This window comes from Helianthus annuus, chromosome 10 (assembly GCF_002127325.2).
Source record: "Helianthus annuus cultivar XRQ/B chromosome 10, HanXRQr2.0-SUNRISE, whole genome shotgun sequence".
In the NCBI taxonomy this organism is placed as follows: domain Eukaryota; kingdom Viridiplantae; phylum Streptophyta; class Magnoliopsida; order Asterales; family Asteraceae; genus Helianthus; species Helianthus annuus.
In genome coordinates, this window is record NC_035442.2 from 74,753,634 (window position 1) to 74,769,600 (window position 15,967).

General features: G+C 33.8%; 1 long non-coding RNA gene across 11 annotated transcripts; it reads left to right on the forward strand.

The window, feature by feature from the left end:
* Positions 1-8,993: 8,993 nt before the first annotated feature.
* Positions 8,994-14,737, forward strand: LOC110884917. Of its 11 annotated transcripts, none has more exons than XR_004868632.1 (15): positions 8,995-9,176; positions 9,266-9,377; positions 9,851-10,024; positions 10,104-10,312; positions 10,387-10,467; positions 10,542-10,655; positions 10,844-10,899; positions 11,222-11,298; positions 11,719-11,849; positions 11,953-12,238; positions 13,091-13,152; positions 13,650-13,733; positions 13,822-13,884; positions 14,055-14,177; positions 14,280-14,737. It is a non-coding gene; the product is annotated as an uncharacterized LOC110884917 (long non-coding RNA). The 11 variants fall into 11 exon arrangements; XR_004868635.1 differs by having other exon boundaries at positions 10,574-10,655; XR_004868633.1 differs by having other exon boundaries at positions 10,431-10,467.
* The last annotated feature ends 1,230 nt before the right edge of the window (positions 14,738-15,967 follow it).

Sequence of the window (15,967 nt, forward strand, 5' to 3'; positions counted from 1 at the left end):
ATCGGCTTATGTAACTAGTTTACCCATTCTAGCCGAAACGGGTCAAACCATATCATATCTGTCTCAAAATCCAGAATGTGATGAAGTTACCCATATTAAACAAGTACGCAAGCTTGTTGGGTCAAAACCACATTCTAAAACGGTCTTCGCCTTATCGTGCGTTTAAACCGTAATCTTCATTTAAAACTAATCGGTCTAAGCTTAGGCTGAATTAAAAGACCCGTTAGGATTCTAATAGGATATTAAAAACCTTCATTCCAGATATAGGAGCCCAGTAAAAGCTATCTGTACTTGCTGATTTGATACGGCTGGGATTAAATTTATATTTACCTTAGGTAAATACTTTTAACTTATTTTTCCTATACGGGCTTGGGGTATGGTATATAAAATACCGCTTGGTCGGGTAATTGACCTTAACCGGTCGGTGGTTAAGTGTGTTCGATATGACCCGTTTGAAAATGTTGTTTTGTTTGTTTAACGCCTTTGGGGGTTTAATGACCATGTACCGGATATCCTTGGCATCATTCAAAGAATGGCCACGACCTTAGCACACGGGTGTAGGCGTACACCCGTAGTGCATTCAAATCAATAAAGTATAATCGTCGGTACGAGAGAAGTCTCACGGCAGAACTATACTAAGTGGTGTGTCTGTTAATCTTTAACCCGGTACGACCGGGACAACTGAACGCATAACAAACATGTAATTCTTTTACAAGATTATAGGCAAATAATTATCCCAAGTTATAAAAAGTTTTGTGCCGCGGGCATTCAAATCAAATTTTTTAAACCTTTTCAAAATGAGTCGGTTAAATTGTATTTACCAGTGTAAACTGACGTATTTTCCAAAAAGGCTAAGTGCAGGTACTACGCGTAATAGGCTGGCCACTCCTTAGCATCAATAAAAGTCTCGCAAGCTTAGGATGCATGAAGTCTGTTGAATAAAATTTTCCTCTTTGTTTTTGATCCGCCTGTGGATCTATTTCAACTGTTTGTGATACTTGATGTTACAATTTTATTTGGTTGAAATAAATCTATCTTTTGCTTCTGTTGTGCATTTATATTTTGTATTGTTTGACTATGACGATATCAACTACGTCACGAAACCCCACCGGGCCCACCGGTGACACGTGGAAAATAGGGGTGTGACATCTCATCTCTATAAACTACTACCTCAAAAACAACATCATCAATTCTGCTAAACACAAGCAAATCATCCTCAAGTATCCCAACATCCTTGCACATTTCAGGCCATCCTCTAGCAAATACATAGTTTGTATCAACCTTAGACACCTCAACATTCCAATAGGAACCCTTATAACGGATTTGAAATTTGCCACTTGGTGGGCTGTTTACATAAAATTGTTTAATGATGCAGTCTTCGATTACCTGCATAAAACTAAAAATAATGAATACTATATGTGAAGTATGTAACTTATGAGAATAAGTGTTGACACGTTTAAGATGCAAAAGGATTGAAGTTAAGATCAATAGTCATACCATAAAACCAAATCTTGCATAACGATTAAATGTGAAATAAGATTCACCACACATCCCATCAACAAAACATGAAAGTTCAAACCCAAAATCACCTAACGCTTTTAAAACCAACAAAGTATCCCTCGGCAGATTGAGATCTTTAACAACATTGTCCCAACCGTCAGTTATTATTGGTGTTGAATTTTCTGTTCTGACCCTCATAACCCATTTTTTACCAGACTCATGATAGATTCGCAACTTATTTTTTTGCCAACAATCTCCCCACTTTTGATTAGCAAAAGCTATAGGTACATCTTGTATATAATTTTTAAGTAGTGTAAGAAAATATAAACCATAACAACTGTTAAATATATATCTCAATAAAAATAAATTATGTATATAAAAACATGTCATACCAGTTTCAAAGATTCTGGGTTATGAAGAAACTTAACAAATGTAGTATACATGACAAAACCTGAATCAGTAAAGATGTTAAAACATTGAAATTAAAAAGTTGGCTTCGAAGATGAACATTAACTTTTTGTATTAACAGAGTATCTACTGAAATTAATCATAGAAACAGAGTATGAGTTAAAAAATTTCTGCAAGTAATAACTATTTTAATATGTTATAAACAAATGATTCAAACACCTAACTAAACCCTTCTTAAATGTATAACAATAAACTTAAAGTCGTATTTGTAGCAAGATAGGATTTGAATTTTTTTTAATTAAAATCGGTTAAACAATATAAAGTATTACAATATGAATTTACATACCAGTTGTTGAAGAAAAAACAACAAAACCTCCAGTGATTCAAGTGTAGAAGACGGAGAATAAGAAAGTTGAAACCCTAGAAAATGACTGGGAAGAAGAGATTTTTGAAAGAAGTCAGATGATAGATGTTTGATGTGTAATAATGCTAAAGAAATAATGACAGTTGTGTTTTCGTTTTCCCATATTTTCAAGAAATGAAAAATATTTACACATAGACCCCTTATTGAATTTGTTATTTACATTTACAAACTTAATAAAAGATGTCTAACAAAATGTGTTTGGAAACCTCTGTTGGTCGTTAGAAACAGTGTAAGTCAAACAGTTGTTAGATAAACAGAAGTTATGACAACAGATGATAACTTTCAGCAGTTGTTTTATTTTTAGCTAACATCTGTCCACGTCAGAACCTCTATTATCATAATGCATGACAGTCAGTCAGCAGTCAACACTATAGTAAATGAACAGTCATTAGGAAAAACAGAAATTATGATAACAGACGGTATCATTTAGCAGTGGATGTGTTTTTAGGCAAGCATAAGTTTCAAAAACAGTTGTTTTAAATCAGTGTAACTCAACAGTGGTAAGTCTAACATCTGCTATTAGCACAACCACTGTTAGGAATGACTGAAATAATTAAAATGAAGATGCGACAACAAAGATTAATCAATTTAAATTTATGTCATTTAGTCAACAGTGGTAAATCAAACAGTCGTTAGCATACACAGTTGTTTTATCATCAGCAGATTCTTCAAAAAACTACTATCAATGATCAAATTCTGAACATTTGTTTTATCTTTGCACTCATCTGTTCACCATCAAACCAACCCCTGATGCTATTAAACCTCTGTTGACTTACCAAGCAGATGTTCAGACAGAATTCAACATCAACATAATCTGTTAACCATCAAACCAACCGTTGATACTATTAAACCTCTATTGACTTACCAAACAGATGTTCAGACACAATACAACATCAACACTATTTCTTCGCCATCAAACCAACAATTCATATTATTAAACTTCGGTTGACTTACCAATAATTAAACTAAATCAAACTAAAAAACTAAATAAGAAAAACTAAAAGGCAACATAGATTCATAAGTTTAAAATTTATTCATTTATTCATGACGTTAAAACTCCAATAATTACATCACATACTGAACAACATTAAAGTTCAAATCTAAGAATAACAGCAAGAATGAAGAAACTTTAGCTTCAACTCCATCAATTGCTGAACCTCTCGATGTATGTCCTTCAGCATCGCCATGAACTCCACGTCTCTATCACCGCACTCTATATTACTAACAACACAAAGCTCACGAACGGAAGTTGAAGGCATGCGCATAAAATCTCTGGAAACCTGCTCTCTAGTGAACAGGCCAACCTGCAATCCATCAAAACATCTCTTCAACTCTTGAAGAGTAGCCCTGTCTTCATACACATGTTCCTCAATTTGCCTGACAAAACGCTGCTTGAAATCATCCGATTTTGCATCTGTGAATGAGGCCATTTGAATAAACTATATAACTCGACTTTCCTGAAAGTATGATATCTTCTTAGGAAAACGTGATAAAAAAACAGGTGAAGTGACTATGAGTTTATATACTGAACTTTATAATTATGAAAACGTGTAGATTTAATATAAATAAACATATTAATGTAAAATTCAAAACAACAGTCTTTTAATGCAAAAACCTTTTCAAAACCCCAACTTTTATGGGAAAACCGTAAAATTAAATACCAAGAAACCCAAGGGATAAAATATCGAAACTCAAAGAACAAAAGCAGCTTATGAAAATTACAATTAAACGATTCATTTTCCATGTAAACGCGTTTTTTAAACTCTATAAAAAACCAATGATTAGTTTTGATTCAAAACATCAACAACTCGTCCTACAAATCACTTTCTGTCAAAAATAGTTCTAAATTAGAAAACCTACAAAAAATCTACATGGCAAAGTTCAGTTTCTACCACTGGTCAGACACCAGCGATCTTAAAACACAATTCTCGATGTGGTCACTCAAAGAACAAAGAACAAACCAAGAAGTAAACAGGAAAGTCGACATAATCAACAACACTAATAACAACAAAAACTGGAACAGCATAGCATTACTCGATGAAATCCTCCACTCTCCTCCATCAGACTTCCAGAAGAATGCAGAAGAGTTTCTTACACAACTTCTAGAACAGGATCAGAAAATCTGCAACATGCTAACAGGCCTGAAATTAAAAAGAGAGCATGAAATCACATGGAGAAAGGCTAGAGTCTACGAAATCTTAGCAAGTGTTAACCCTAGCGTGTAATACTTTATAAATATTTCATTAAATTCAATATTTTTCTCTATAGTAGTTCATTTTAATAATATAAACATGCATCTTAACAGTTAATAAAAAATAAGAAACAAACCTAAAATGCAAAGGTCTCTTCTCAACTGGTGTAGCACAACTCACTTTTTCACGATAGAAGATACATATCGGCGGTTGAAGTTGCAACTGTCCCATTAAAGAATGTAACACATGCAACTTTTCATGATGTGGCAACGATTATATTGCAACATCAACATTGAAAGGTTGATGTGTGATGGCCAACATCATTGATACGACGATGTTGGAACAATGATACCGGAACGATAACATGTAAACAGAATCATCAAACATTCGAACAAAATTGTGTAATCGGAGAATAGCTGCTAAATCACGAGAGTCGAGAAAGATGCATTTGAGAGAGAGACACGCTTGCAGATATCAGCGAGAGAGATTTGAATGTGCAGCCAGATAATTATGTCTTATTTATAGAATGGTTTGAATTTTGAATGTGGAGCCAGAATTTGAATTGGAGAAGATGTTGATTAGAGAGAGTAATTAATTGAAGAAGATGATATGTTATATATCTGGAGCCACCGTAATTTTGAATTTTGAATTTTGAATTTTGAATTTGGAGCCATAATATTGAATCGTCAAAAGTTTAGAAGTTTGAATTTTTAATCATCGGTAGTTTGGTTATAGTGGTTTCAGTACATTCGTTTGAATGGGCAGACCTTTGAATGGGCAATGGTTTTGATTACAATGGCTTAAATGGACAGTGGTTCGTATGAGATTTTGAATGGACAGACCTTTGGAATCTAAATGTGGGCCAACTATGAATTTTAAAGTCTTTTAATATTAGGCTTTATGATGTAATAATGAGATAAGAAAAGCCTTGTTGGACATGCTCTCCTGCTGACACATCAGCTTTTCTTATGTCATTGAGATTTCTCCTTTTATAGAAAGTATAGATAGATTATAGGCTATACTAGTTTTTTTACCCGTTGCGTGTTGCGGCGATGCTGTATGCAAAATGATAACGTATAGACTACAATCGACCGGACTCGTTTGAACTTAATTTACGTAGAAATGTATGACAACTCAAATTTATACCGTCAAATCAAAACATATAAAATTTACATGAAAACATAGTCCACTCAAAATGTACGTAAAAGAAAACCTTTTATAATTGCCCCGACTCATCTTCAAACAAAAACTATGTTAAAGTGTATACGAACTCGAATTTACACCGACACATCCATAAAAAACGTAAAAAATGAGTTTTAGGGTAATCTAAAAACTTCAGAAACGTGAGGGGGTGAGAAAGTGACATTTACAAAGTTAGAGAATAGCAAAGTTTGAGGGTAGAATGGTTTACACGACAAAAGTATGGGGTGGGGTTCTAGAGTGAACACTAATGTATTTGCGAACTGAGTGAACAAATCTTGGCCATTGATTTACACACGTGGATGGCAAGGATTTCATCATCAAATCGTAAAATACACTAGTGTATTTCATCATCAAATTCTGGCCATTGATCTACACACATGTACGGTCAGGATTAGTTCGCTCAGTTCGCAAACTACACTAGTGTTCATTCTTGAACCTAATCCCAAAAGTATGAGTGTTAAAGAGAAGTTAGAAAGTGTGGAGGCTTTATTGTGAAGTGAGAAAGTAGAGGGTTATTTTTGTCAATTGTTAATTGACTTTTATCAACTTAGAAAAGAAGTGGGTTTTTTTTTGACAAATAAAAGTCATGATCACCGACCATGCTCTTTAATATATATATATATATATATATATATATATATATATATATATATATATATATATATATATATATATATATATATATATAGTGGAGAGTTCAAATGAGAAGAAACTTTATGTAAGAAGTAAAAAGAAGAAATTTCAACCAATAAAAATGCTTCATTTTACTTCATTTAATATAAGTATTTAATGTTACTATAAGGGTAATATGGTAAACCTACAAAGATCATTAATTAGTAGTATTCCTCTTTAATAGCTAACTACATTAAAAGTTGTAACTTATCTTCAAAATATATATTTTTTTTAAAAAATAAAATAAAATAATTTAGAGTGTAGGGTAAATTACAATGTGTAATATGACAAATTACGGGTTGTGTAGGATAAATTTCAACATGTGTAGGGTAAATTTCGAAAGGTGTAGGGTAACTTTTGATGTGTGTAGTTAAAAAAACATTAGTGTGAAGGATGATAGTTTTTATGACTAATTAATTAGTCAAAGATGATAATAAATGAGATAAATGAAAAACTATTTAATGTTTTACAATTATACCCTTTGTTCTTTTTCTTCTCAAATGAACCTTTCCCTATATATATATATATATATATATATATATATATATATATATATATATATATATATATATATATAATGGGAAAAGATCAAATAGGAAGTTTATTTTGGCTAGGAAGTGTAGGAAGCAATAGGATTAGGACATGTGGCAACATTTAAAATAAAGAAAAAGGGTATTTTAGTCAATCCAACCCTTTCTTCTTTCTTTTCAAAACCCAGTAACATCAAAACCCACCATTTTCAAAACCCACCATCTTCAACCATTTCTTCACTTTCTATCTCAATAATAGTGCGATTTTCGTCACCAATCAATGATTCAAACACCTGATCAACGTGTTCTTCAGCTTTTGTGAAGAAAACCCAGTTTAATTTCATACAAAATCTCGTTTTTCTGGTGATTTTGAAGATAATCACTCGATTTGTTCGATTCGATCTCTGATAAGTGTTTCAATCATTCAAATTTCGTCAATCGTTGAAGAAACCGACTTCGATCCATGTAAGAAATTCTTTAATTTCATTTTTATTATCTGGGTTTTTGATTTAGTCATTGCGTTTTACGATCTTGGCGGGGGTCCGGGGGCGGCGGCCCCTGGTAGCAGGGTCCCAGGGGCGGTAGCCCCTGGCGGGGTCCAAGGGGCAGAGCCCCTGGCTGCGATTTTCGTCACCAACAAACACCCGATCAACGTGTTCTTCAGCTTTTTTTAATTAAATTGTTGTACTAAAAATGCATCAGAAAATTTAATTTTCCAGAAATTGCCTCATTTCGAAGACAGTAATTCGTAGACAGTTTTTTGATTTGCTACTCTCTGGTTCAGACAGATTCACAGACAGGTCAGCTTGTGTCCATTGCGTTTTAGAAATAAGAGAGTTTTATGTGTTTTCTGGCCATTGCGTTTTAGAAAAAACACATTTTTGAAATGTTTTTAGTTCATTGTGTTTTAGGTAAACACATTTTTATTTGTTTTCAGTCCATTGCATTTTAGAAAATACACTTTCTTTTGTGTTTTTAGGCCATTGCGATTTAGAAATAAGACATTTTTATGTGTTTTTTGGCTATTGCGTTTTAGATAAACACATTTTTGAAGTGTTTTTAGTTATTGCGTTTTAGGTAAAACACATTTTTGAAGTGTTTTTAGTTATTGCGTTTTAGGTAAAACACATTTTTATGCTTCTTCAGTCTATTGCGTTTTAGAAAACAGTCATTTTAAGTGTTTTCTGGCCATTGCGTTTTAGAAATAAGACATTTCTTTGTGTTTTTGGTGCATTGCGTTTTAGGTAAACACATTTTTATGTGTTTTCAGTCCATTGCGTTTTAGAAAGCACACTTTCTTTTGTGTTTTTAAGCTATTGCGTTTTACAAATAAGACATTTCTTTGTATTTTCTGGCCATTCCGTTTTACAAATAAGTCATTTTTTTTGTGTTTTTGGTGCATTGCATTTTAGAAAAATGTCATTTTTTAGGTTTTTTTTTCTCATTGCGTTTTACGTAACTGGGGTTTTTCTATTGCGTTTTACGCAACTGGGTTTTAAGTTTTTTTTTTTAAATATAGGAATAGTATACTCGTTTTAAAGATTAAAAAACGCTCATTTTTTTGGTGCAATTTTTATAAAAAATAATGTCGTATGAAAGAGTTATTAACGTTTAAAAAATGGGGGGGGGGAATTGGAGGAGAGAGAAACTATTGGCTTGGAATGACTAGAATGCCCCTAAACAAACTCACGCGCCTCTTTTCTTCCCTTCAATTTCCCTGATTTAATCTTAGCTCTTGATTAACTAAATGGATGGTCAAGATTACTTCCTAGCCTTCCTAGCCAAATAAACTTCCTATTGTATCTCCACCCTATATATAATATATTAGATATCTATATATTCTATATATATTAATAAATGAGATGATGTGGGCTATGTGTCCTTGAATGGTGAAGCCATTTTGATGATGTGGCTTTGTTTAGTGGACTTTGATTTTGGGAGGGAAATAATGGAATTTCTCTATAAACAAAAGAACTTCCACAAAACACAAAACAAAAACCCAAAGATACGCAGGATCCAGATTATAATCGGGTCAGAGTTAATGGATCCTTTATATTTCATTTTTCTCATTCTTCTTTCACACGCTTGCTTTTTACTCATCCACAAACCCTAGAAAAACAAAGCTGCAACTCTCTCTCTCCCTCTTACCGCCACCGCCAAGATCCTCCATCAGTTCTACAAGATCACAAGATAACGACGTTTCCTTCTGATTGAAGCATCTACGATCCAGACAATACAATCCATCTGGTATGTAAACCTAGCAGGTATTCTAATCCCGATTTGAGAGTAATGAGGGTTTTCTAAAACTGGTGGCTTCTTCTCTTTCCCTTAATCAGAAACCCTAAATCAAGCGACACCGCCACCACAATCATTCGGTTCTTAATCAACCTCAAAAGACGCCATTTCATCTCTGCGCTGGATTCCCAATTGTTTTTCATCGATCCATTGGTATGTTTCTCAACTCCTTGAATATTACTCCATCGCCTTCATACATAATCGATTTTTTCCTCGATTAATTTAGTATTATTGTTGAAATCGGTTAGTTCAATGTAAGATTCGGGTTTATTTATTAAATACAGATGATAATTTAGTCAAAATTAGTATTGTTTTTTCTAATTGAATTGGACTGTCACATTTGATTGTAATTTTGAATTTGTGGGTTGCAAATTGCTCATAGGAAATGTATTCAGAAATGCAGCAATAAGAAAGGGGATATAACCTTTTTTAATTGATGTTTCCATTATCTTATCTTGACATTTGTTAATTGTAAGATTCTCACTTCTTCTTGAAGCATTTATCAAGCAATTCATATTTAGATGTTATCTTAAAATCTTGCACCAGATGGTTTTGTGGCAAATACCACAAGGGAGGGATATATTATTCTGGTAGTTTTCTTATTTTCATTCCTCTTCATTTTACAGAGGCTGAAGACTCTGTTATAGGCGCAGACCATAAAAAAATTAAATGGCGCGTGGGAGAAGAAGACTGTTCTACCAGATGTGAAGAAGGAAGACATTGTTTATACATTCAGATGTGAAATAACTTTTCATGTATAGAGTTCGCAATATTCATGTTTATCTTTCTTTTGTTAACCAGTTAAGTTTTTTGATTCTGACTCCTTATTGACGCAATCAAGGTCTGTTTCCTCATCAAATTCTTGATTATTATCAACAGGTTTGGCGATATTTGTTAAATCTATTCATTTGTGGGAGTTTTGCATGTGCCTTTTCACCACTGATCCCGTAGATTCGAGGTCACAACTGATGTGGCTTTGTTAATCGTTGATGATGGTGGTTGTGATGATGGTGGTTGTTATGGTAGATGCCGGTGGCGAGACGGTGGTCAAGCGGCTATGGTTCCGATCTACTTCCGACACATTTCTGGTAAGCTTTTTTTTCTATTGCATATTCTCTATTTGGTTAAGTTCGTTGCTTCATCTTCCTTCTCTGTCTTCAAGAAAACTCTCTTTTGATGTGAGATATTTATGGTGTTGCTCACCAGCATGGTGTGGGATAGGGGTTCAACTCTTTATGGGTAGGTGAGTATTTATGTTTTAACGTTGAGGTGGCTGATTGAACTGTTGTGCATCTTATGCATTATGTTGAGCATCAGATGTGCGTTGTTTTCTGGTTGTGGGTGTCAAGGAAGATATAGATACTATTGATAGAATGATTGCTGATGGTGAGTCACAGTATGATAAGTGGCGCCACCATGATCCCTACATCGGTAAGTGCTAGAAGAATTTAAGGTAGCGTTTGTTATGATGGAATCGTTAAATAATGGAAAATAAAAATCTCATAGATCATTCTTGATTCCATTACCCATTTTTATTGCTTTAGTATTCAGTTATAAATAAATCTTATTAAAAATTAAAAGTTATATGAATTGTTTTCTTTTGTGTCGTTAATGAACAGTTCCATGGGCTCCCGGTGGCAGCAAGTTTACTCGCAACCCTACGCCACCTCCTGGGGTAATCTTCTTCTCATCTCATTAGTGCATTTGTAAGCAGATTATAAATTTATCAATATTCTTTTAATCTAATTAAAATGAGAAAAACACAGCTATTTGTTTGTATTTTGCGATTAACGTTCCTACATTCACAGTCGTTGCTAGGTTGTTATCATATATCATTACACCATTGATAAGAAAAAAAACATTTTAGCAAAAATAGATGCAACATGAAAATTGGCATACTACTCTTTTAACCATGCACATGCTGTATAAATCAGGCCCATAATCTGCTCCATATTTATGCGCCTTTGTGCTTAAGCTCTTTGTTTTTTGATTGTCAGAGATCGAGATAGTTTATGATTATGGTCGAGAGGATCATTAGCTGCAAGTAATTCGGGCTCCATGACAACACCTCAAGGTTAGAACCAAACTGATTATGCCGTATACCAATTATTCTCAGAATCTGGTCATACTAAACTTATAACTCCATTGTGAATGTTAAATTGTTAATGATCATTGCCAAAACAATAGATGGATTCTTGGCTTCATTGTTTTCTATTTGCCTTCTACTTCATCTGGCTCATGGTACTCGAAAAAAATCATCTTTTTGTAATATCTGGTGTAACGCATAAGGTTTTTCTTATTTCTGCAGTCTGATGCTAAAATTACGTGTTCACATAGGTGATCAATACAGTAGCCAAACGAGTGACAAAATGTATTTTTCTGCGTGTCAAAAGCCACTAACATGTTCTTATTTATTATTTTATTAGCTGTGATTATTTTATTATTTACGAGCAACTTTAGAGACTAAGGGTTTAAGGATTGTCGCCTGATGCAGGTAATTTGATTGATGAAGCTGAAGATGAGTTGGAACCTGGAGTTTGACGAAGAACAGTCACAAGATGAAGAATTAACTAAAGACGTAGTTTCTAAGAAAAGGAAAGCCTCCACACATCTTCCGAACTTAAAGTAAGACGTATATTGTGTACCCTCATTTTGTTATAAGATTATTTAATAAATAACAAACTTATACCCTATCTTTTAATGTTTTATAATTGGTTAAACGGGTCAGAGGCGTCTTGGAAGCAAAGTTGGGATCCAGGTGGGACTGCTAATGTTTATAAATGGAGTAGGATTGCTGATCCGAAAGTGAATTGCTTCGCTTGGCGTGTCTCGAGCGGTAGCATCCCTACGGCTATCGTTTGTTAGGAATGTGGCTTAAGGATTAAAATTTGATTGATGAAGCTGAAGATGAGTTGGAACCTGGAGTTTTACGAAGAACAGTCATAAGAGGAAGAATTACCTAAAGACGTAGTTTCTAAGAAAATGAGAACCTCCACACATCTTCCGAACTTAAAGTAAGACGTATATTGTGTACCCTCATTTTGTTATATAATTATTTAAAAAATAACAAACTTATACCCTACTTTTAATGTTTTATAATTTTGGAATGATGAACATAATTCACGTCTTCATTTTCGTCGAGTGAAGCTAGATCATCAAGAATATGTTCATTAGAGACACTTATATTTATTACTTCGTTTTGTCAGTAGTAAAATGAATAAATTACTTATTTTTATGCTTTAAAAATAAGTGCCCATCATGGGAGAAGGATATTGAAATGAAAGAAATGGAAGAGCTTATGGGCCTACGAACATACTTGGGAATTTTTTTTAGCCAGACCATGCAAAAGAAAACAATATAACTGGTTTGGGTTGTAGGTTTGAAAAAACCTGACACCGGACCGTATCTGTAACCAAAAAACATACGAACCGAACTATAAATTTTGATTGGTTTGGTTTTCGGTTCCACAAATTTGCTTATTCAGATAACTGAACCGATTCGGTTAGACACAATTGTAATCGGGATCGGATTGGTTTCAGTTTATGTCAAATAACAAAAGACTATCCTGTTGTGCCATTTTTTTAATTTCTTTTAATTTTTTTGATTTTTTTTATTAAGTCAAGATGGGTTTTAAAATACCCATCTAAATTTTAACATGACTGAGGATGGGTTTAGATGACAAATGTATAATTTTTATGGAGTCTATGATGGGCATCACACGTGAATTCATTTATGGAGTGTGTGATGGGCATCACACGTATTATGAAGCAGATGACAAATGTATAACTTTTTTTACCTTTTTTGTTTTTTTTATTTCATTTATGGTTTTGGGTTTTTGATCTAACGATCAGAATTCACGTTTGCAGCAACGTTTTGGGGATCGATAAAGTAAGATTATGCAGCAATTAATCCTCTAGTGGTTTTCAAGGTACATCTTCTGGTTAGAGGTGCACAAAACGGGTCTGGGTATGGTCAACGCGGGTCAAAACCAGTTGTGGTGAACCGGGTTGGGTACGTAAGCAGGTTTTGGAGAGGGACGTGATCGGTTCGGCTCTGGGTTTTTTAACTGGTTCGGGTTGTAGTTTTGAAAAAAACCGAAAACCGAACTGTATCTGTAACCAGAAAAAATACGAACCGAACTATGAATTTGGATTGGTTTGGTTTTCGGTTCCACAAATCTTGCTTATTTAGATAACTGAACCGATTCGGTTGTACACAATTGTAACCGGGATCAGTTTGGTTTCAGTTTATGTCAAATAACAAAAGACTATCCTGTTGTGCCATTTTTTAATTTTTTAGTTTTGTTGATTTTTTTAATTTTTTTCTTTATTTAGTCAAGATCGGTTAGGATGGGTTTTAAAATACCCATCTAAATTTTAACATGGGTCAGGATGGGTTTAGATGACAAATGTATAATTTTTATAGAGTGTATGATGGGCATCACACGTGAATTCGTTGTTTATGGAGTGTATGAGGGGCATCACACGTATTATGAAGCAGATGACAAATGTATAATTTTTTTTTTACCTTTTTTGTTTTTATTTTATTTATGGTTTTGGGTTTTTGATGATCTAACGATCAGAATTCACGTTTGTAGCAATGTTTTGGGGATTGATAAAGGAAGATTATGCAGCAGTTAATCCTCCCAGCGGTTTTCAAGGTACATCTTCTGGTTAGAGGTACACAAAACGGGTCCGGGTATGGTCAATGCGGGTCAAAACCAGTTGTGCTGAACCACATATATGTTGGTCTATCCTTTCATTTCAACATGTTAAGTGCTGATCAAATATTTGGTTAGTATGTTATTAATTGTAGTTTCGATCTTTTTAGGTGGGACATTAGTGCGATGCCGCAACTACTAGAATATATAAAACCATTCTACGAAATTATATTGAATGTGCTGAATTCAACAGACAAGGAGTAACTGATCTTACCGAGGCTTCAAAAAAAGTTGTATGGTTTCTTCGTACATTATACTTCAATATATATAATTGCCTATTTAACGCTTCACCTCTATACGTGTCACTGATCGTCTGATCCCATGTTTGATTATAGGTTTTGACAAACCGGCGCACTCTCATTTTCAATTGCATATTCAGCTCCAGAGAGAGATTTGAGGCTCGGATTCCTCTTTCCGGTTATCGGATCTCTGCCGTGAGCCGGCCCCATGGTGTCTTCCAGACCCCCCGGGTAGCGTGGCTCGGTGGTAAGGTGGGTCGGGTACAATCGGGTGCAATTGATGATAGGAAACGGATCTTTTTACAATCCTGAAAAGATTATTGGGGTTGGTTGTTGTGAGAAATCATATTGAATCTGCATATAACTTCATGTATTTTATTTTTGTGAGAACCGTAGACTTCTAAAACTTAGTGAAGAAGTCTTTTTTATTCAAGTTTAGGGACTTATTCATGAAAAAATACTTTTTCATTTATATTTTGATATGTACAGGGACTTTGTCTCCCAAATAGAACTTTATATTAGTAACAAAGTGTGAGGACTTTATTGTCGAGTAATTTCAGGGAGGGTATACATGTCATTCTTTTATTTATTCAAGCTTTTTTTTCACTGGTCTTTTTATCCCTTTATGCTTCATTTTTATTTCGTCTTTTTTTTTGTTTTTTTTTTTTTTTGTTGTCAATCTAAGTACAAGTAATTGCATTAACCAGGGATTCAAAATGGGATGTACACTCTTGGCACTCATGTTTACACTATGTTATAGATAGGTTTTTTATGGACGTATTGATGACCATGATATTGGTCTCAGTTTCGACTAATTTACTTCGGAAATGGTCAATTTAAGTAATGTTTTATCTCTTACAATGTAACTGGTTAAATAAAAAAACTTGACTAAAAAGGAAACACGCCAAATGCTTGATGATCTTGAAATTTCTTATTCTTAAGATGGTTAACAATATGAGATATTTGGTAGAGAAAACAAATCGATGGAAGCCGGAAGAACAATATATGGCGAAAAGGTCAAAAGACAAGAAGCTCATGAAAATTCTGGTCAAAGAGCACATTCATTGTATATAATTAAGAGATTCCCTAACGAGAATTCCTTTAGTATTATTTCAGTTCGTTAGTGTACAACTTTCAATTAATGCTACAACTTTCGATTTAAAACAATTATAAAACAGGTTTCCTCGCAACCCTAATCACTACAACTTTCAATTCAAAACAATTATAAAACAAGTTTCTGACATAGTTAGATTAATATAAAGTAAATTTTTCTACCCGCGAAGTTCGCGGGTGATAACCTAGTTAGATATATACGTAATGTCATTCCAGCTATAGCTGGGTGGTAAAGGCTCTTGCCTCTTGGAGAAAAGACCAGGGTTCAAATCCTGACATGGGGTGTAGTTTAGTATTTATTGGTGTAGTTTAGAAGTAGAAGTAATGTAACCTTTGTCATTCAAAAAAAAGATATATACGTAATACGTTCATTAATTATTCATTTAAGTCTGAAATTTATTTCTTAACAAATGAAGTAGTATATATTAGATATATACGTTCATTAATTATTCATTTAAGTCTGAAATTTATTTCTTAACAAATGAACTAGTGAAATTATCCCGTGCTTCGCGGCGGGGATTCGGTCTATTTTTTTGTTACGGTATCGACACTCGCTATAGTAATCGAAAAAGAAAACTTTACATCATTCAAAAACCTAAAAACAAGTATTGACACTGGTACCGATGTTCAGTTGATATCGGTTCGGTTGGTTTGAAAACAAATACTATGTC